General features: G+C 29.5%; 1 protein-coding gene across 3 annotated transcripts in view; it reads right to left on the bottom strand.

The window, feature by feature from the left end:
- The window catches only part of LOC129912156 (innexin shaking-B), a 321,007-nt gene that overhangs the window by 229,948 nt on the left and 67,219 nt on the right, over positions 1-23,840 (bottom strand). Inside the window, exon 2 of one of the 3 annotated variants that reach the window (XM_055990288.1) lies at positions 13,081-13,146. The exons of the other annotated variants lie outside the window; for them this stretch is intronic. The gene's annotated coding sequence lies outside the window, so the exon portion shown is untranslated. The remainder of the gene's footprint in view (positions 1-13,080; positions 13,147-23,840) is intronic. 3 annotated transcript variants of the gene reach the window in all.

Raw genomic sequence — 23,840 nt, 5'->3', positions numbered from 1 at the left:
TTTATGAATTTATCGTAAACGACATAGCTAATTTCAATCAAATTTTGAATACAAAAAAATTAAAGTAAATTTTAGAAATAAATACATTTTTCAAAAAACACATTTTTGGATTTTTTTTTTAATTTTCAAAAATTATATTTTGAAAAATCAATTTTTTCAGTACGGGTTGATGAATTTTATCGAAATTTTATTTTTATAAGTTGTACTAAAAATGACATTACATCTTGCGACTCAGTCGTGCATTTGATTTATTAAAACTTCTAAAACACGCCATATAAACATATACATTAGGGTGTTCTTTTTTTAAGGCTACCATCACATAAAATTTTGTTGTAGAATTACCCATTTCTGAAATAACACCGAAATAACACCGAAAAAAAAAAACAAAAAAAAAAATCATAAATAATTGGCTTTCATGACCTGCCCTGAATTTTGTTCAGTTTTGTTTTTTGATTCATTGAGATAGCATAAAATTCATCTGAAATGTATAAATTTAAAAAAAATCACTAAAACTTACTTATATTTTGTATGGGAAATCTTCAAACTCAAATGGTGCTAAATCTTAATTTTAAGGGCTCAAAATTTTTGGGGAATTTGTTTTTGGGCATTTCCAACCGAATTTTGAAATCGGAGTGACAAAAATCGATGGTAGCCTTAAAAAAAGTACTTTAATATACATATATACCTAGTCGAAAAATTTGAGTTTGAAAATTATTAGGTACCTATTATTATATTGTTTTTTTTTGCAAAAACCAGTGATTAAAAAAAATTGGTTGATACGAAATTTAAATTTAAAGATTGAATTTTTGGCTTTGCCGTAGAGTTTTTTTCTTATTTTTAGAAATTTTTCAAACTTTTTTTTTTCAAACTATTAATTAATATCACATAAAATATAAAAAATCTTTCTTTTCATTTTATTTTCACTTGAAGTCAAAAATAAAAAAAACTCAAACTGGTGCCATAGACCCTCTTAATTTTATTTAAATCGGTCTTTTTCATTTCCTATTAATGATACCGAAAAAGTAAGTGGCTAAAAAATATATGCTTTCATTTTTTTAATATTTTATAGTTTGATAAAAATAACATACCTAACTATAGTAATTATTAAGTCCCTTTCTCTTTTTAAATAAAAAAGCCATAGATTGCAAAACTAATCAAGGACCTGAAAAAAAGTATGAATTAAAAACTATCAAACGACAATTATAGTATTTAGTAGTTGTGAAAGAAACATATAAAAAAAGTACAAGGAAGAAAATTAAATAATACACCGAAAAAAAACCAATATCAATTTAACATTTTTTAAATATCAAATTAACATTTTTTAAATATCAGCCAAAAATGCTCTATAAAATGTGTTTTATGAATTATGATATTTAAAATGCTAAAACAACATTTTTATTTTCAGGATGATATTTAAATGTCACATTTTGGAAATTTTTTTTGATATTTTATTATCATTTTTTCATATCAATTTCTCATTCCAAATTATTGAAAAACATTAAATAAAAAATTCTTAATGTGTACTAATTTAAAGGCGCTTTGTGTTTTTTCGAAGTAAAATGTATGATTTACTGAGAAAATTTGATCGGCACTAAGATTTTACTTCACATAGTTTGAGAGAAAATAACACCTATAATAAAAAAAATAATATCACCATTATTTTGTAAAGAATATTCCCTTTCAGTAATGTTTATTTGATATAGCTGTTATCATAAAATTTTTTTTTTTTTCAGTGTAATTTAAAAGTGCACTAACAGTTACAAAGAAAAAAAGAATTAAAAAAAACACTTTCTCGAAAGACTGCTGGATTACCTATTACTCCTAGATAAAGCAGTTATTTGAATTTTATTTTTTTTCTTCTTCCTCTATTAGATTTGCATTTTTAACTTTCTAGTAATAAAACAAAATTAGGTTAATGCCTTGTTTGATAGGTAAAAAAAAAAAAAAGTTCAGAAAACTCTACAACATTAGGTCTGTCGAATATCACGTTCATTTTGAACACAATCTGTGCAAAACTAATACCAAAATTATATGCATAGCAATTGCTCTGCGCGATTTAATCCTATTTGCCTCATAAAAACCACACATACACCACCTCCTACTATACACACACTCAACTCAAAGTTCACCTTTGTTCCTAGAAAATACCTAGATGTAGGTCCACAAATGTACATAATATAAGTTTTTTTTTTTTTTTCAATTCTTTATTCTGTCCAACAACGAGACGCCAAATTGAATTCATAATGTATGTACCTAGACTCAGTATACCACTTTTACTCATACTTTTTGCTCCTTTTTTTTTTTTTTGATAATTCAGGATATTCCAACTCTTGCAATATTAATATTTGAAGAAAGAACAAGGATTTGAGGGCAATAGCACTATCACAGAGTGCACACTACAACTATGTATAAAGGAAAAGTCAGCCATTTGGAAATGTATTATTGCAATAAAAAGCATCAAAAAAATTCATTTTCACAGTGACTTGAGGATCTTGAATCTAATTTCAAGATGGTTAACTTATTCCTTGTAGGTACCTAAGCTAGATAGATACTTTTTGGTCTGGTTTTCGTACATCACTTGAGTATCTTTTCTATTCTTTTTTGCCAAAAACTCCGACTGTGAAAGTTGTGTTCTTCTAAGGAAGGTTAGGAATAGATGCTGGGTATCCATATAACTATAGAGTATCTTTTTTGTTGTTGTTTTTGTTCAGAGAAGAAGTTCCTAGCTTTTATGGGATTGCGCAGTGTGGTTGAGCATAAGGCTAATGTATACTTAATTCGTTTATCCCATCACATAAATAATGCATTGTTATTTCTGTGGGTTACACCGGATGCCGAAAATAATTTCTAGGTTGTTTTAGTTTTTTGTTTTTTTTTTTTTTTTACGTGGTTACCTATTTTTTTTTTTTCTTAAATCTCAAATTAAGAAGTGTATGGGGAGGAATAATGAAACGACCAACGGACAATCAAATTGTATATAAGCAGCTTTCATAAACTCAGATAAACTTTTGAGGAAATTTAAGTCTAATTTTCGCTTAGCTGAACAGATTTTTGTTTGTTTATTTAACATTTAGAAGGAAATAATAAAAAAAAAAAGCTGCAGGAAAGAACCCTTCGTAGAATAAAACAACCCTCTAAAATGTTTACTTGATGGGGGTATGGGGAAAGGTAGCATAGAAAGTGTTTTTTTTTTTTTCTTTTCTTTAAATTAAAATAATTTTCATAGAAAATTATAATTCGGAGTTTGTGGATTATTTAATGACAAGAAATTATACAGCGGAATATTATAAAGTTTTTAATGCACTATTTATTTTTCAGTAATTTCTTTTTGTTATTATTATTTGAATTAGTTTACAATGTTCAGACTGAAAATCTTGCACAATTGGGGTTAAGAAAATGATTATAAAAAAAACTTCAATAATACTTGTTTAACAAAACTAAAAAGTAGTTGAAATTATTAACCTAGGAAGAAGTGTCTAATACATTTTACCAGAAATCCATCTTAAATGTTTAAATTTTGGGTTATCATTTTTATTTGGTATTATTTTTAATTTACCTGCTGGAAATAGTTAGAATAAATGAACATTTTTTTGTATTATTTTATTTATAAATGGCCTAAATAAATAACACTTTTAATTTGTTGCTTCGTAATTTCTTTTACTCAGTACCATCAATGTCATTCTTTGTGACATATGGATGGGAATATTACTAGTGATGGGAACTATCGAATAAAAACTATCAAACTATCGATAGTTGTAAAATATTCATTCATTCGATAGTTTTAAATCATTCATTTAGCTACTATTTTCATTCGAATAGTTTTTTTATTCGATAGTTTTTAAATTCGAAAAGTTTTCTTAAACGATAGTTTTTTCATTTGAATAGTATTTATCCGATAGTTTATTCGATAGTTTTTATTCGATAGTTTTATTCGATAGTTTTTGTTCGAATGAATAAATGAATGAACTATTCAATAGTTCAAATCATTCAGTTGTTTTCTTTAAATAACTCTATTTTTTCCAAACTTCTACTGATTTTTTTATCTAGCAACTCGCGGTTATTATAATAAAACTAAGGGAATGCAAAAATTGTATCCTATTTAAAAAAAAAAAAGGGTTTAGGTCAAAATTCTGCCGAGGTCAAAATTCTTTTGTCAAAATTCTGCTTTCAAAATTCTGTTTTTCAAAATTCTGCTTTCCAAAATTCTGCTTTTCATAATTCTGTTTTACAAAATTCTGTAAAAAATTAAAAAAGGGTTTGGAAAATGTTAAGAAGCGGGCGCTTTTTAACATTTTCCAAACCTTTTTTAATTTTTAGCAGAATTCTGTAAAATCATCTTCTAGCTAAATTTGCTGCCTATTTGAGATTACTTTCTTAAATCAATAAATTTAAAAATATTGATAAAAGGTTTTTAATGATAAATATCTTCGAAAAATAATAATCGAACATTATTTTTAATTAGTCAAATAAAAATTGATATTCAAATCATTAAATAAGAAAAATAATATATTTGATCACACAACATCGTTTCTATAATTAGTTTTCAACGGTATACTCGTTTAGATGTGAGTTATAAGAAAGTCAGTACTTTGTGATGGTTAAACAGCAAGCAGTGAAGAAAATATCAACCTAAAAAAACATTAATGAGTGTATTTTGGTGTAGTAAACGCATATGCTATAAAAAAAAAGTAGAATTAGCAGAATTTTTTTGTTAAAAAAAATGCTGGCAGAATTCTGAAAAGCAGAATTTTGAAAGACAGAATACCTAGAAAAAAAGCAGAATTTTGAAAAACAGAATTTTCTTGAAAAAAGCAGAATTTTGTACATCAGAAGTTTGAAGTCAAAATTTTGACCCGCTTCCCAAAAAAAGAAAAAAAAAAACAATTTCTTTAAATTTTTTGTTGATAATGAGGGTTTGACAATTTTGAGTGACTTAAATTTTTGAGATCAATATTGTACTTAATAATATCTAGCCTTTAAAATTAAAAAAAAAAATTCGTTATACAACCGTTGTTTTTTTTACATTTCTGACTTTCTGGTAAACGAATCAACCAATTTTAACGAAATTTTTTCGACGGATGCATTTAGCATTCATAAATTCCGAACTACATCGAAATACAAAAAAAAAATTTAAAAGAAGGTACCTACAAAAAAAGTTTCCAAATAACAGTTGAGTAACTTAAGCTCAACAAATGGCAGTATAAGGAAACCCGAGCGAATTTAAAAAAATAATACGGCAACATCGGCAATTTGTAGCCTATAGATATTAAAGTATTTTTAATAACCGATACGTTTAAAAAAAACCATTAAAATCGGAGCCTTTAAAATATGTTCCAAACGGATCAAATGATTTTTAAAAATTTGCTTCTAAATATTCCTTGCTTAATAAAAAATTTAATTGCATTCTTCCTTTGGAGCATCAAAATTATATTAAGATTTTTTTTTTAAATACATGATTTTCTATTAAAAAAAAATAAGTTCCTGATAGACTTTATGAAATTAAAACAAAATTAAAAAAAAAACTGATCTTGGAAATTACTTAAAAATGAGTTAAGGGCGGGTCAATAATAAGTCCCTAAAAATTTGCCCTAAAATTTTCAGACAGATCAGTAAAATAGCTTTATCGGTAAGTAGAGCGATTCAAATAAAAAGCATTCAAATAGTTTTCTCAAAATTAAAAAAATCAGAATTTCGTGTTCATTCATTATTATTTTATTGCACAAAAAAAGCAAAACAGAAACCAAGAAAAGGCTTGATTGGAACTATCCAGCTTACGCGAGATGGTGGATAATATCCATGGTTTGATATTGGACGATAAGAGAAAGTGAGGCAAATGGTAGAAAGAACAGGCTTATTGCATTTACCGTTAATTTCTATTTTACATAATCATTATGATGTAAAAAAGCTATCCGTAAAGTGGCTGATGCGTTTGCTCATAATTAAAGAAAAACAAAATCGCACAAGTTCGCAGTGTCAATGGCAAAATTATAGGTACGAATTGAGATATGAATTGCTCCCTCACCCTGCGTATTCTCATGATAAAGCCCCCTGTGATTACTTCTTATTTCCAAATGTGAGGAAATTGCTTGCCGCAAATAGATTTGCATAAAATAATGACGTCATCCAAGAAACAAGTGAATATTTTGAGAGCTTGGAGCAAACGCATTTTTTGGACGGTTAAATATATAGAGCTGAAAGAAGACTATGTTGAGAAATTAAAAGTTATTTGCCCGAAAAGACCATTCTTTCTTTTATTTTTCAGAGACTTAGGTATTGACCCACCCTCGTATACCAAATTTCAAGCAAATTCAACCATCTCCATCATCGTAATGTTGGCGTTCACCAAAATTGCGAAATTAGTTTTGTTTCAACTTTTGGGACGAAAAAGTGCAACAAAATCAAGCGCAAAAAATAACTACTTTAAAGTCATAGACAGGAACTTGATTTTGCTTCAAGTTGTAAACTTAATGAACCCCTTTTGCCTGCACTCAAATCAACACTCACTAAAAACTTCACAAAATTCTGTTCCTGTTCGTCATTCACTTCCTGAACATTGCAACTTTCTTCAAAGTTTCATAATAAATTATCAAAAATCTCAAGTTAATCATAATAGTTTTTCCCTGAATTCCTGTGTATCTTCATCTTTATATTACCTACATTGGCGTTTCTTTCTTGTCAAATATGCTTGCTAAGCAAATGAAATTCTATTAGTTTTTCTTACATAATATTATTAATTAATTCAACATCACCTTGCTTTATCTCTGCCAAATAGATGGATGCCATTTTTTTTTTTTTTTATATTTTTTCAAATTTTTCTTGTGTAAAACTCTCAACAACATTCAGGTGACTCAGTGACATCCAATAACAAGGTGAACTCTCATCATCATCAACGTCTTCGGTCGGGCAGATGTAAGGAAATGAAAGATTAGATCCACTTATACCACTTATCCCGGATACTTTTCATCAACTTTTTCCTTCATAGTTAATTTTTGTTCCTCCTTCTTTTCTTTTAATAGAGAAAGTGTACATAGGTACCCTATAAACACACACACACACACAGACATAAAATACTTAAGGGAAATTTCACTGCATAAAACCAAGGGTGTACTTGCATGAAAATAGCATTTGCATCACATTCCACACACACCTCTATACACTTACACACATAAATGCAGACAAAGAGACAATGCATTTACGAGCCTAATGAAGTTCTGCTGAGCCGCACGTAAAACTACTTACGCTAGAGAAAAGCTGCAGGAGTACGAGTATGTAGGTATGAGAGCAAAGAGGATGTGAAATTTTTTCGTTTCACAGAGAAGAAAAGTCCACCTTTTGCCGTCGCCTGGAGGCAGCGAAGAGGTTCATCAACCCCAGACATGCAGGAGACATGATGACGATGACGACGACTACGACGAAGACACGTTGTGATGCAGCAAGTACGTCAGTCACATCCACAAAAAAAAAAAAAAAAAAAAAAAAACAACTTGGTGGAGAGATACACTAATGCACTAGTTTCATTTTATTCTTTTGCATTTTTTGGAGTAGGTAAGGTGTACCTACCACTTTTCATGTCTTTTTGAAATGAAATTATTATGTTCATATTATAATATAAGTTATGTTTTATGTATGTTTTTATGTAAAGAAAGGTAATAGAGAGAAAGTGAGTTTACAACAAAAAATTAAACAGAAAAAAAGAAAATAAATTAAAATAAATTTATTTTAATAACCAACCTCATTTAAGGAGACATTATCTTAGACTTTCTAAGGACATCCATTATAAAAATAAGAAGCTGATTTGTTTAATTTGTGAATTAATGTACCATGTACTTATTTTGGGAGCCTTTATATTAAACCTTGTAGTCCAGACAAATCCGGATAGGTTTGAAACTTCAGACAATTTCATTTAAAAGCTATGCAAGGCTTCATTAATCATTATTATGATCAGAATAAATTATATGAAATTCTTATCAAAAGTATATACTTTCTTTCTTTTCTACAGACGGAATTTCACGCCATTGTGGTCTATTTTCTTTTGTATACCCTTTTTTCTACTAATCTTATATTTTTTAATTATAGTAATAATAATAGTGAGTTTTGCACACTCTTCACAATCACATATTAGGCCAGTCTTGCTTTGGATTTGTACAAAATATAAAACATTTTAATTGATGACGATATTCTGAAAGTATTTTAAATACATACATACAAAATGTGTTTTTTTTAATGGCTAGAACATCTTTTTTTATTTTTTTTTGTCTACCAAACGGAATACAACGAAAAAAGAATTTGATAATAACAGCTATCAAATTAACATTTTTCAGTGACAAAAGTCGTCCAACAATTAAAATATCAATTTTGATATTTTATCATATCATTTTGACCTTTTTTAATTTTAGGTGGATAGTGAAAATTTCACTTTGACTATTAAAAAATCATTTTGATATTTTTTTAAGTTTAATTGGATAGTAAAAATTTCACTTTGACAATTAAAATATCAATGTTGACTAGATTTTACGTTTTAGTTTATTATAATGAAACCTATTTCTTTCTTTTTCTTTTTTATTATTTTTATTATTTTAACATGTGAAGTAAAATCTTATTGCCGATCAAATTTTTTCAGTAAATCATACATTTTACTTCGAAAAAACACAAAGCGCCTTTAAATTAGTACACATTAAGATTTTTTTAACTAATATTTTTCAATAATTTGGAATGAGAAATTGATATGAAAAAATGATAGTAAAATATCAAAAAAAAAATCCAAAATGTTACATTTAAATATCATCCTAATTGTTTTAACATTTTAAATATCATAAAACACATTTTATATAGCATTTTTGGCTGATATTTAAAAAATGTTAATTTGATATTTAAAAAAATGATAAATTGATATTGGTTTTTTTTTCGGTGTATATGTAATTTTTTTCTTGTATATCAAAACATTTTTAGAAAAGAATTGAAAATGGTTAGTAATTTTTTTTTATTAAAAATAAAATGCTTCAAACATTTTTGAAAAATTCACTCTAACAAAAAATTAATTTTGAGGGTTAATTAAAAAAAAAGTTAACTTTTTTTTAAATCCAAAAATGCATATTTCATAAAAAAAAAAAAACGTTCAAAATAAAAAAAAAAACAGGTTTTCATCAACAGAAAGACCTTGTCTATAAGTTAATACTTGAATTTTTTAATAAAAATTATTTTATTATTTTTTGTTCCAAACAATTCCAATAACGCCTCTGATCGGTCAATCCGTTAAGACTTTTGAGACCCAATATTTTCGAACTTTTTGAATAATTTTTATTACTAGGTCTTAGACAGAAATAAACTTAAACTACAAAAATAAATTTTTAATTCGTATCCATTTTTGACTAAAGCAAAAAAAACACATTTCTTAGAGATTTTACCTGGTGCAGGTTTTCCTAAATATCATAAATTGTATGAGTTATCTGGCAAACTTGTGAATAACATTTTGTTCATTATTGTTTTCTTCATAAAAAATAAATTTATAAAACACTATAGGCGTGTTTTTTCTATTACTCAGTAGCTACTCATTTTTGATTTTATTCGCAAAACAATAATAAAAATTACACAAGTAAGTATTTGTTTTTATTGTTTTTCGAATAAAATAAAAAAATTAATAGCTACTGAGTTCTAGAAAAAACACATTCATCGAAGAAAATCGGCCTCACAGTCAAAAATTATCTTGGGTAAGAAAAAATAATTCCATTTAAAAATTAATATCTGAGCAACTGAAAAATATTTTAATATTTTTTAAATGCAAGTACAAAGAATAGCAATTCTTCTAAAAATCAAGACATTAATGAAGTTTTTATCATAAGTATTAACGGAGTTATTAACATTAACATGAGTAAAGGCATACCAATGTAAGTGTTTTCTTAAATCATCGCTAAAAGGTATCAACTTTTCAGATAGAGAGTTACTGTAGAACAATTTTTTTCTTAGATTATACCCAATAATCATCCCTCAAAGTCTTCTTATCTCATCCCGGGACACCTTGTATAATTTGAGAAAATGGTTACCAAAATAACAATTCAAACATACTTTTATTTTGAGAATTTTGAAAAAAAAAGTGCAAATTTGGTGAGAAATGTTACAAACACACCGTTAGAGCTGTTAATTTGTTATAGCTTGGATTGTTTTAATTTATAACTCGACGATGATCTTATCAATTTTCGTAAGTAATGTCAACAAAATGTGTTATTTAACTTTTTAAACCAAATTAAATAGTATACAGATAAAATAGGCATAAAACAAAGGCTTATGAAACTTGGCAAAAAAGGAAAATGTCGAATATGTCAAGAATGGAATTGATACATTTGCAGATGAGATTTATTTTTTGTGGAAATAATAAATGTTGTCCATTGAATTACGAAACAATAACACTGGTCAACAAAATTTAATTTTTTTTTTTTGGTGCGGACACTAAAATATACTTTTCAGAAGGTTTTCGGTGTGTTGAATCTGAAGTCAAAAATATCCTATCAGCTCCCGTTTTGGAAATATTACCGTTAGAAATACAAATACTTTTGATGTTATGCCTTAATTTGAAGAAATTTTAAAGATAAATCAAAAATAAATATGAAAAGGATGTTTTTTCTAAGTTTATGTATTAAATAATGTATGAACTAAATAGTAAATAGACTCTCAAAGTTCTTTAGACCCAAGATTATATCTCTTTTCGTTTAAAGTAAAATCTAAAGACGAAAATGTGTTTTCAACTGTGATTTGAGTCGCTGGGACGACAAGCACAACCAATGTAATTTCGAATATTTCAGGAGACCGATGTTCTAATATCTAGGTCAAAGCGTTCAGCTTACAGAAGCGTTTTCGCCCGCTCAACTTCAAACGGCTATATCTCAGAATTTTGAAAAAAGAAAAAAATGAAAAAAATGTAGCGGGGACTCTAACCTACATTTGGGTACCTTTCCCGTCCCTGTAGGTGCACGCGTTCTCAAACCGGGAGAACTTAAAAAATTAAAAAAACAAGGCACGAATTTTTTTTAAGGAAAATGTGGCGGACTAACATGGAAGGAGATTTTTTAAAATCTGAAAATGAGCAAAGCGTAGGCCCATGACACAAGCTATCATTTGGCACCACTCCCAAAATTTTATCTCAAGTGGTTTAGCTTCCAGGAGCGTTCTTATGATGAGGGGATTTTTCGAAAAAAAATTCGACTCCAACATATAAACGCGATTTTCTCGGAATTTTGAAAAAAAATCGGAAAACCGGATTTTACCACTATCGGGTAGCTGAGTATACAGGGTGTCCCAAAAGTAATGGATCAAACGAAATATGCTGATAGGCCAACTTAAGGGCTCTCAGAATTTGGTAACTTGTTCATACCAAATCCTAACGGTTTTCGATTTAATGCAGTTTTTGTGAAATTTCGAAAAATGCCGACTTTGCATTAGTATATTGCTTCCTCCGCTCATAATTGATTTTTGTTTTTTACAATTCTTCCACTAAAACGTTGGCTAATAATACGAAATAATTAATTAATCAAAATATTTTTTATTTCATACGCCATTTTGCTGCAAATTAATAAACTGTTTCATGTTTTATAAAAACTCAATTTCTTACTTTTATTTCAGAGCAGCATCCCGAAAAAAATTGTATGGTGTGATACTGGTTTATTATTTTAAAAACTTGCCTTGTTATTGCAGTTTTCAAAAATGTATAAAAATTTCCAAAGTTGAAATTAGAACGAAAGATATTACAATTTAAATGCAACAAAACAGGGCTTTTCAGAGAAAAATAACAAAGAAAAATAAACACATTTTCTCGACTGTTGTTTGTTTATTTCTTTTTGAATAAAAGTCTTGACTTTTGTTTGTTATTTTTTCCCTTAAGTTGGCCTATCAGCATATTTCGTTTGATCCATTACTTTTGGGACACCCTGTATAAGCTTTCATATGGCACCACTCCCATGTCTCTAGGAATTGATACATTTGCAGATGAGAATTATTTTTTTCTCTCAGCGATAAATCACTCGTTGACCGAACACTGATAAATTTCGTGATGAAGGTTTAAGATGTAGATGTGGTGTTATAGTTTCGCCTATGAATCTATGCAATCGCGCTAAAAATGTTTAAAGTGAAAGGGTGTTTTTCTTTTTGTGGCAATAATAAATGTTGTCCATTGTTGTCCAATTAATTTATAAATTTTTACTTTGAAATGTTTTTTTTTTTATTAAGACAAAATTTTTGTTAATTGTAAGAAAAAAGTACTTAAAGTTAATGGTACCCTATTGAAATTCAGCAATTATGTTGCATTTGAAATTTGAAACAAGAATCTAAAGAGTCTATAAGAAAATACTATTGTTTGATTAAAACAAAAATTGATGAGAAATCCTAATGTAATTTGGAATAACATTTGGGATAAAAACCAAAATAAAAAGACTTCATAAAATAATTTTATGTGAAAGAGTGTTTTTTCGAGGAGGTTCCAAGAAACCAATGGTTCATCATCTAAGATTTCAATAACAAACGTTCAATTAGTCATCGGAAGCAAAAATAAAATTAACCTTTAGGTTAATGTGTCTTTATTTTTAGGTGATGAGAACATAAGTACCTCTTTAGAAATCAATATTAAAAAATGATATTCAGTCGAAGTCTAGAATTATTTTGAAGTAAAGGGTGTTTTTTTAGAGCAAGGATGATGAAGATAACGGACAGTTTAATTAGATGTATTTCTGTTCCCTTCACTCAAAAAAGACCTAAAATGCTCTCTTATTTTGTTCCCAATACAGATAAACTTCTTATTCCTTTTTCGAAAAAACACCCTTTCACTCAAAATTATGTTTTGAATTTAGCGTTTTGTGTCATTTCAGTTCTTTTTTGATGTGATCACTTTTAGAGCCTACGTTCTTTTATATTCTTTATGTTCCAAAGGGAACTCATTCTTTCATTATTTTAGTTTCTTAACAACACAATCAGTGTACCTAATATAACAAAGGCTTAATAAGCTCAAGATACTCAACCTATTAAATTCATTTAAAGAAATCTGAACTATAATTAAGTTTTGCAGCCTATTTAAAATGACACGTATAACTTACTTACCATTTTCCAAAAGAATTAATGTAAGTATCCATTGTGCATTGATGTAAAAAGGATTAAGAATCTTACCTGAAAAAAAGAATTAAAATAACCCGGTTATTAAATTTGTTTTGTCTTAGAAAAATATGCTTATAAAGACAGAAAAGTTATTTAATAAAAAAAAAAAAACAACAATAGAAATAAACCAACTTTACTTTTAAAACACTCATTCATATATTTAAAGTACCTAATTGTTACAAAGAAACCAACAAAAAAAATATAAGTAAAAACTTTTTGAAAGTAACATTTCGGTGTACTGGAACCATACAAAATGCTTCATAGCATCCTAATCCACCTGGTAATCCTTATATTCCTAACAATGGTCAAAAAGTTAAATAACTTTAAGTAAACTCCTGAACTTTTTCAACCTAATTTTTTGTTTTTAACACAAAACAATCTGCTTACTGCATCCAAAAAAAAAAAAAAAACTGCAGCGCCCTCTTTCGCTAGCTTTACCAAAAAAAAAAAAAAAATAATGTAAAGAAAAACAACTCTTCTCTCTCTTCTACCAGACAAAAGAAAAACAGTAATACAAAACTTAAACAGAACACAAAATAAAAAAAATAAGCAAGCAAGTCTCTCTGCATTAAAAATTACAACCACTGCAAACATAAAACAACGAAAACAGTTATTTAGGTAACAACAACCTAGCTGAATTCTCTAGTATACAATAATGCCCTCACACTCCAAATTGGTCTGAAACTATCAAAATGTGTCCAATTCATGATCTGAGAGAAAGAAGACCACAGTAAAAAAAAAAAAAAACAGGAGAAACCTTCTGTGTTTTTCTTTTGCCCAAAAGCTAAAAAGTATATGTTACATGGGTAGATACATCTGCAGCGAGAGTACCAAAGTGCAACAACCATTGTGACATACTACAGCAACTCCACGACCCCCTCGGTGGTACTATCATTCCTGAGGACAGAGGACAGGGAATTTCTATGGAGTGAAAGGGAAAAAAATTCTCTAGCAAGCCAAACAAAAAAAAAAGTTACTTAAAAAAAAAAAAATAAATAAATAAGGTTTTTCTTCAACGCGTTTGCGGTCTACGTCACAACCCCAAACCCAACTGTATATAACCAACCCAACAAGCCTAACTTCATTGTTCCAGAAATTCTATTTTTTAACATTACCTCGAAGCGTTTTATGGCATACCTCTTACCCCTTCTGCTATATTCTATACCCTAACCAACGCCTTCCTTGAAATTCAGGCTACTTCAGGGCGGAGTAAATATTTTCCTACTCAGTATTCCTCTATTATTTCGTGTAACTTCTGTAAAAAAGGAGTTTTCATTACGGTGTGGATGAAGAATACAAAAAAATAAAAAAAAAAAATACCAATGCAGAAAAAAAACTTTCAGAATAAAAAAAAAAAAATCGGTTCAACTAAGCGCAACTAACATTTCGCTCAAGTGTCACGTTATAATTATTACAATGAATATTCATAGTTCCCAGCCCAAGAGTAGGTTGGTTGACTGGCTATATATTCGTACCTATTCCTTATCCAGGAAGAACAAGCCGAAGAAGAAGAAGAAGAAGAAGAAGAAGAAGAAGTCCTTCTCGTCTGCTGGCCCTGAGAGACTTAGCTATTCTCAAATATGGCCAACACACGTATTTAAATGCGCTATGGCGTTGTCGTCGGTCGTCGTCAACGTTTGTTGTCGTCGGTCGTTGTCATCGTCAACTTATAGTCCTCTCCTAGTGCAATGTTAAGTTTTTGCCCTCATACGGGCCATGTTAGTAATCTTGAGTAGGAAACGCTATTAGGGTCTCTTCTCATCCCCCCTCTTGCTGTTTCTTCCTTTTTATTTATCAACAACAACATGACAATGGTTCCTGAGTCTTGTGAACTGGATATACAACTCCTATACCTCTACAAGTCGAAATAAAATATATATAAAAAAAAAAACTAAAAACTAAGCTGAGATTAAAATAAAATAAAAAAAAAATAAAAACAGAAAAAAAAAGTAAAAACGAGGAAGGGAAAACATCTTCATTTTTTTTTTTAGTTTTTCACGTTTTGTTTGTGAACACACAGATTTACCGCATCGCAGGATGATTTCCTTTTCTTCTTGTGTCATCTTTTATTTTTTTTTTCTCAAAAGCAGTGCAATGCTGCTTCTACTCTGCTGCAGCATCAGTCGCGCGGTAGTCATTTGGAGAGAAAAGACCGGCGTTTGTCGCAGAACTTCCAGACCCTTTATTTCCAAGTCATTGTACAACACGGTGCAGCGCACACATACACACAATGAACATCACCACAGCAGAGAAGCAGCAGAAAAAAAAAAAAAAAAACAGAACAAACAAACATACAAAATACTACAAAGATGCTGGAGAAAACAAAAGCACTCTCCAGGAACAGGGATAAATATTTGTGTCATCTCTGGAATGCGCTACTATGCTATGATGCTGATGCATCTTTCTCTCTGCATAGGCATGGATTTGCGTTTGGTTATATTACCTAACATACCTATCTACCTACATTTTCTCTTCATTTTTTTGTTTTGTTTTTGTTTTTTTTCTTGTTCTTCTTCTGTTTTCTAGCTTTTACCCCCCAGGGTGCCGTATGACACAAATTCTACACTTCATTTGCATTCGGATCAAAACAATAGTGAAACTGTGTGGGCATTCTGCGAGTTATTATCGCTGCTGGTATTATTGCATATAGGAAAACAAATAGAACCATAGTAACATACAAACCATAAATGAGGGGGGGGATTTTGAAAAAGCAAAAGCTAACAAATCAAAATCAAAACGCCTTAGCTTATCATTTTAATTTGTACATTATGTTGAGGTAAATACGTATACATATTTATGTCGTGTGTGCATAAGTAGTTAAAAGAAGCTTGAGCTGTCTATTAAGGGGGGTTTTGAAATTAAATCAGGGGGCATTGTCAAGTTCTTTAATAACATTGACACTTTACCCATTTTTATAGTAATCAATTCAAGCCACTCTTAACCCCCCTTCTAATTTCTGTACAGATAAAAATAAAAATGAAAATTAAAAATATTCATTGAAGGGGAGTCATATACCCTTATTTTTACTAAAATATTTTGAAAGGTATCTAGACCCCTGAAGATAATCTTAAAATCTCCCAAAGGGTTTTGGAATTTTAAAAGGGAGTGAAAAAATTAGCCCCATTTTTTTCAAGTTTATGAAAAACATGTAGCCAACAAACAGATTTAACCTTCTTAAGTTTTCTATATGGATAGATAATCATTTTATTCGAAACCCATCAATGAGATTTTGATACCACACAAATCCAATCAAAACTTAAGGGAACCACAGATAATATGCATAAAACTTCTAATGTGAAATTTCAACGGACTACTAAATAACGTTAATAAACCGTTACGCATACGCCACAGTGACCATTTAAGCTTAAACTAAAATGATGCCTAAATTTGTTTATGACACTCAAAGTTGTAAAAAAAAAACTAAGTCCAATTGACCAGAAAAGTTAAAGAATCCTAAAATAAATCGAATTTGAGTTAAGAATCAAAAATGACAGATGAAGACGATGATCTGTCTGTGTCTGTCTTGGTCTACTAAATGTTTTAAGTGATTTTGTTCTAACTTGGCAGTTGAGCAAATCATTTATTTTTTAACTAGGTAAGCAAAACAAATAGTTCCTGATATACTCAAAAATTGAAAATCTTGTTTTTCATATCAGATCACCAATGATACTTGCACCTGGAATTGAATCGTGTTTTAATTTCTCTATATCTCGAAAACCGTTGGACTCATATTCATGATAATTTCTTAATTTGAAGTTTTCATCTTAAAATTTTTCTAAAATTTGTTTTTCTTAAAAAATATCATAAAATATTTCATTTTTTATTTTAATTTTTAAAATAAAATTTTATCTACCTTACTTTAAAAAAAAAAACTATTTCTAAAAATGCTGTCACGAATTCACTGGTTTACAAGGGTTTTGTTGCCGAAACAAAAATATACTTTTCCAAATGTTTTCGGTGTGATGAACTCGAATCCGAAGTCAGAAACAACTAATCAGCTCCCGTTTTTGAGATATTACCGAGAGAAAATGCAAAAAAAATGTTTTTTTCAGTTCTTCGGACCTTATTCTTTTGTATAAGGAAAATCGTTTGAGCATATTTAGTAACGATTTCTATAAGAACTATTTTCCATCTTTCGATACCTGTTTAAATCTTTTCAATATCTTTTGTATTGCCCGAGATATCATAAAATGAAGTAAGTGGGTTTGGCTTCATACATCATAAAGGAGATAATGACGTTATAAAGTTTATAAAAATACCAAACAACTAAGGATATCTCGGGCAGTAAAAAAGATATCGGAAAGCTTTAAACAGATTTAAAAAGGTGGAACATAGTTCTTTTAAAAACCGTTACTAAATATGCTCAAACAATTTTCCTTATATAAGAGAATAAGGTCCGAAGTACTGCATGTTCTAACAGTAATATTTAAAAAACGGGAGCTGATTAATTTTTTTTTTACTTCGGATTCGACTTCAGCACACCGAAAACCTTCAGAAAAGTATATTTTTGTTTCGGCAACAAAAAAAAAGTTTAATTTTGTTAACCAGAATTATTATTCATTTTTTGACGTCTTACCGGCTGCATCCACGAAAAAAATGACTCATTTTCTCCCGTTCTGTCTGAGCCTAATATTTCTGTTTTTCTTGAAATTTTTATATTATTTGTTATTAATTAATTTAATTAAAAATTATGTACATGGGATAGTTTGAAATGTTGTTATGTCTAAACATGAGATACAAGAAAACAATTTTGTTGTAAAACAACATCAGCAGCACTTTTGTAGAACATAATTTTTTCCAAAACCTACCGTTTTAAAAATAAAAAATGTTGTGATCTTTGGCCATTTACAATTAGACTAGCAGACAAAGGAAACTTTAGGACTTTTCACAGATTGTATACCACCCTTACACCAAGCTGTATAACAAAAATCGACCTGTAACAATTTTTTTCCTTGAAAAATCTATTTTTTCTGGGCTAAGATGTGAACGGAAATAAACGTCCACGTCCTTATTCTTAAGAATAAATATTGTATACATAATTATATGAAATAAAGAATTTTATTTATCTATATTTATCTACAAACATGCTGAATGCCTGAATTTAAAAAAATACTTGAAAATTAGTCAACACGAAAATGAAAAATCTTTATATAATTTTAGAACTTTATAATTTTTTAAAACCAAATAAAGTTGAAGATAAGTTTTCAAAGGTTGAAATTGCACTAACAATTTTCTTAAGTATGACAAATTGCAGTGGGGAATCGTTTCTTCTCTAAGTTAAAAAGAATAAAAAAGAATTCAGGACTACAGTGATTCATGAAAAATTTCGTTGAAATCGAGAGAAGCATCGATTTTGATGATTTGATCAATGATTTTGCTAATTAGCCCAGGGTCGATAATTTTTGAAACCAAAAAAAATCATAGTAGGATGAAACCCATTGGAAAAGGAGGTGAATATGATAAAAATGAAAGGAAAAATAAATTACTGGCGAGCCGAGTTCGGGAAGTGGGTGGGTTGCGTTTTTAATGGTAAAAAATGGTAGATCTCGATTTCCGACAAAACTACAAGTCCTATGGAAAAAAGTTGTACGGCAAAGTTGTAGGTAATAAAAAGATCTATAAATTATGTATTGACAATTTTTTCACATAACCTCAAAATTTATGTGAAAAATTAAAAAAACCGAGTTTTTGGTTTTTTATTTTTATCTTTTTCAAAAAAATGTTTTTTTCTACGAAATTTGGTAAAAACCTATCTTATTATGTCCCAAATACACAGTAATTTATTTGATTTAAAGTATTTATTTTTTAACCTTATTTTGACTAAATACCAAAAAAACACCCTAATTTTCAATCGAAAATTCACGTGTCAAAATATCAGCTTTTTTAAAAAAATCGGTGGGTAATTTGTTTGTTAAAACCTCTACTTTCTGAATTTTCGATTGAAAATTAGGGTGTTTTTTTGGTATTTAGAATAGGAAATTTGTTTTGATAAAAGTTAGGTACATCTTTTTTATAGGTACCTATAGGGGGAAGTGGTCACCCTTCGTACACGGTCACCCTTCGTACAGTGAGCTTAAAACAAAAACTAAACGGTATTCAAACACGTGCTTACTAGTGTGCATAGACATAGTAGGCGCCGAGCTGCTAGATAAATTTTGAATCCTAAGTGAAACGAATTCGGTCGCCACAAGACTTTTAGTGTTTTTTAGTGCTCTGAGTAATTTTTTTATGTACATTTGATGTCATGTTGTGTTTAAGTTAAGTATGTTTTTGGCTAAACAGTAATGAAGAATTGTTGATTAAAGTGTTAAATTTGTGTTTTAATTATAAATATTGCAAAATCTCAGTACATTTTTTCAAAAATCAATTTTTCTGCATTATGTACAGCTTGGGGAGCATTCGTACAGTCAAACATGGGGCACATTCGTACGCAAACGTATGCCCGCCAGTAAATTTTCTTGAACAGATAACAATCAAAACACGGAGTTACAGTTTTATTGAAATGAAATTTAAACCTCTATAATAAGTTTTTCGCATTCTATAGTAAATAAAGGTTGGTATTTTTATATATGTAAATAATAATTTGTTTCAGAATAGTCGAATCGAGAAAAATTAAGTTTTTTATTTGTTTTTGTTTTTTTCTGAGTCAAGTTCAATTAATTAATAAATTAATAAGTAATTAAATGTTTTAAAACTCAAATTTGGCATTTGACAAATCAAAAGTTAGTCAAATTAACGTTTTAAATATCCTGTACGAATGTACCCTATGTGCTGTACGAAGGTACCCCACGGGTGGGGAGGATTCGTACAAAAATCTAATCCCAGTAAAATGGCTATAACTATTTAAGCCTTTGACTTAGAAGTGTCAAATTTTTTTGTAAAGTGTAATAATATACATATTACAAATAAAGTCCATTTTCTCGAAGCTGGAGTGAGTAAATAAATAACTAAAAAAAAATAAGTAAAAACTGTACGAAGGGTGACCACTTCCCCCTACAAATTTATTGTAATTAAAAAATAAAAAATAAAAATTATTGCTAGAGTACCTAATTAGGCAAACAAATTTTTTAATATTTTTTATATTCCTTAATTATAATTCCTTAAAAGATAATAGCAACTATTATTTTTTTTTTTTTTTTCATTATCTTTAACAGCTAATTTTATCATAAGAGAAAGTACATACATGCGACGGCGCCGGCGACCAAGTCGTCGGTGATCAAAAAAATTCATCCTCAAATACTATATGATAAATCTCAACAGTGTATAAAACCATATACATTAGGGTGTGTCAAAATGCAAAAGTATAGGAATTTTTAAATGTAATAGCTTTTGAAAGTTGCATTGCTTATTAAAATTAAATCCTGAGTTTACAATTTTCATTTTAATTAATATCTTTGGCTTGCTCAAAATATAGGAAAAAATCGAAGACATTTGGAGTATTTTCATCAAAAACCTGGCCATAATTATTTTTCGTGGTTTTTGTACCTATTTCTGTTTAAAATCAGTATTCCTACAAGAAAATACAATATAAACCTAGTTTTTGTTATTTATTTTTTTACCAAAAACTAAAAAATTGATTAATGGCCTGTACTCCGCCTGTCGACATTATTTTTCTCAAATTTTTTTCCTCATCCCTAATACACAATTCTCAGTTTTTTTTTCTCTCTTCCCCAACCTTAATTAAGATCACCCAAAATAAAATACACTAATAACATCAGTTAATTTAATTTAAATATAAAAAACATTGCATAAAGTAAGGAGTATTTTCTATCAGAAAGTGAAAAACTAATTGACCCTCGATTCTCTAAAGAGCACCTAAGAGCACCCAATTTTTGTTGCATTGTGTTAAAGAATATATTAACTAACTCATAAGTTTCAATTCATCGCAGAATAACGGGGTATACTAAAACAAAATCATTAAAGTTCAAATAATAACTTATCAAAAATATCAAGTTTTTAGATACTAGTTCTAAGCCCGGCTTTCACGTGGAAGATAATTCAAAGAAAAAACTTTTAAGCTTATATTTGTTGGAATTGAACACTTAGCAAAGAAACTGCGAAATAATAAGTGAAGGAAAAAAGATATTTTTTTGAAGTTATACTTCTTATGGGACGGTGGGTATGAAAATTTACTTTTTGACAAGAATGTCAAAGGGATTATGACGCGATCACCCTGGGTAGCAGGGCTGTCGTTTCACCTTTAGAGTAGGCAGTACTTTAGTATTTAAAAATGCAGTACGCCGCAGTACGGCAAAACATAAAACACACAACACGTTGCAAGTTACATGTTTCATGTGGCAAGTTGCATGTGGCAAGTTGCATGTGGCAAGTTGTATGTGGCAAGTTGCGTGTGGCAAGTTGCATGTGGTAATTTCCATGTGGCAAGTTGCCAGGGTTGCAAAAAGCTCACATTTCAGCTCAGCTCACAGCTCAGCTCAAATTTGAGCTAGCTCACTTTTGAGCTAGGTACCATAGCTCAGCTCATTTGAGCTGAGCTGAAAGTGAGCTGAGCTGAAAATGAGCGCCCCAACTTCCAACGCCTATATCTCGGAATTTTGAAGAAAATGAAAAAAAAAATTTTTGATGCCAAAAGGTAGCGGGGACTCTAACCTACATTTGGGTACAACTCTCATCCCTGTAGGTCCACGCGTTCTCAAACCGGGAGAACTTAAAAATAAAAAAAATTAGGCACGATTCTGATAAAATAGGCATGATGTGGCAGTTTAACATGGAAGGCGATTTTTTTAAAATCTGACAATGCGCAAAGCGTAGGCCCATGACACAAGCTATCATTTGGCATCACTCCCAAAAATTGCTCTCAAGCGGTTTAGCTACTAGGAGCGTTCAAAGATTCGGGGATTTTTCGAAAAAAAAAATTTACCCCAACTTTCAAACGCGATTTTCTCGGAATTTTGAAAAAAGTCGAAAAACCGGATTGTACCGGAATTTTTTTTATGATAAAAAAAGAAATATTTTACTAAAAAAATAGAAATATATTTACTATTAAAAAAACCAAGAAAAAAAATCACGAAAAATTATCTGTTTTATTTATAAAAATATCCATGTGTTAAAATAATTCCATTAATAACTAGAACCAAACATCTTAAGCTATGGTGTTTTATAAAAGTTTAAAATATCTTCATATTTCATTATACTTTCCAAATAAAAATCAATGTATCCTCTCACCCAACAGCTCAGCTCAACCATCAGCTCAGCTCACTTTCAGCTCAGCCCAAATGAGCTGAGCTATGGTACATAGCTCAAAAGTGAGCTTGCTCAAAATTTGAACTGAGCTCAGCTAACTTTTGAGCTTTGTAGCAACCCTGCAAGTTCCATATTGCTACTACTAGTGCTGAAGCACACACAATTCTCATAAAATTACCATATCGCACATTTTATGCGCAATTCATTTACTTTCGTTACTTACCGTACGCTCTGAACCGTACAACATGAGTAAATTTCACAGAATAAATTGGAAACTACATGGACGCAAGGAGGATGAAAGAATTAATTTATTGTTCACTTGATAAAAATGTAAAAAAACTAAGTGTGGATTAATTACTTAATAATAGAAATTAAAAATATCAAATGAAATTCATTTACATATACTGAATGAGAAGTATAACTTCAGTCGCGTATACCTACATGTGTACACACACTCTTTTTTTTATATAAAATCGTTTTTTTCTTAACAACTTCAACCGATTTGAGAGAGCCAAAGACGAACGATATTATAATTTTTTAAAACATATTATTAAATCTCACACAATAATACAACTTTTGACCACTATAACATTTGAGAATTAGAGTACTTTTTTTTTTCCATACAAAAGTGACACACCCTAATATACATTATACATACTCCACTAAAAACACTTTTTGCAATATCTATAGCAATGGGAAGTATTATTAAGTCCTTAATATTCCTAATTTTTACAGAGCTCTGAAGTAAAATTGAAATTGAAGAATTTATTGAAACACATTAAATATATGTAGGTATTGAAAGCAAAATTACACTTTATTTGTTCTTTATGGCTTTTCACTCGACAACTTTTCAGACGATTCAAACGATACAACCGCAGACGATTTTTTGTATTGCAATGCCCAAGGTCTTTCACGACTGACCTACAACAACAACAAAAAACCAATAAAAAAAGATTTTTGTTAAGCCCTCGAAGCGCATTGAACATTTCCTGCTTCTGATGGCGATAAACTCTTATGAATTCACATATTTCCAGACACAGTCAAAAATTTACCTGAATCGTTGCTATGAAATACTTACAGAATTTTGAATTACAATGTTGTATAAAGAATAATGATCAAACAGAATTTTAAAACAGAATAACGTAGATACCTCTTCTTAATAACATTTCTCTTAAGCTAGAAGAAGTAAGACAAAATAGTAGAAGCAAAAAAAAATAATAACTAAACATGTGTTAGTTCTGCCATGTCACATTATTTAAGCCTTATCCATATGATATAGAGTAAAAGAACTTGATGGATCACCATGAATGAATGAATCCAACAAGGGTTCGTCTAAGTTCTAAAACAACCCCCCAACCCCATCATCAGCCAGCGTCACATATTATGTAGGATACAGTCAGTCAGTTGGTATGATGAAGAAAAGTTACGTTTTCGTTATTCTCAAAAGAAAGAACAGCAAAAGGTGTCAGCAGAGCCTGTGAGCTTGATGTGTGCTCCCGTAG

Source organism: Episyrphus balteatus, chromosome 2, assembly GCF_945859705.1.
Source record: "Episyrphus balteatus chromosome 2, idEpiBalt1.1, whole genome shotgun sequence".
NCBI lineage: Eukaryota > Metazoa > Arthropoda > Insecta > Diptera > Syrphidae > Episyrphus > Episyrphus balteatus.
Note: the sequence above shows the minus strand (reverse complement) of the source record. Positions and strands in the feature narration are given on the sequence as shown.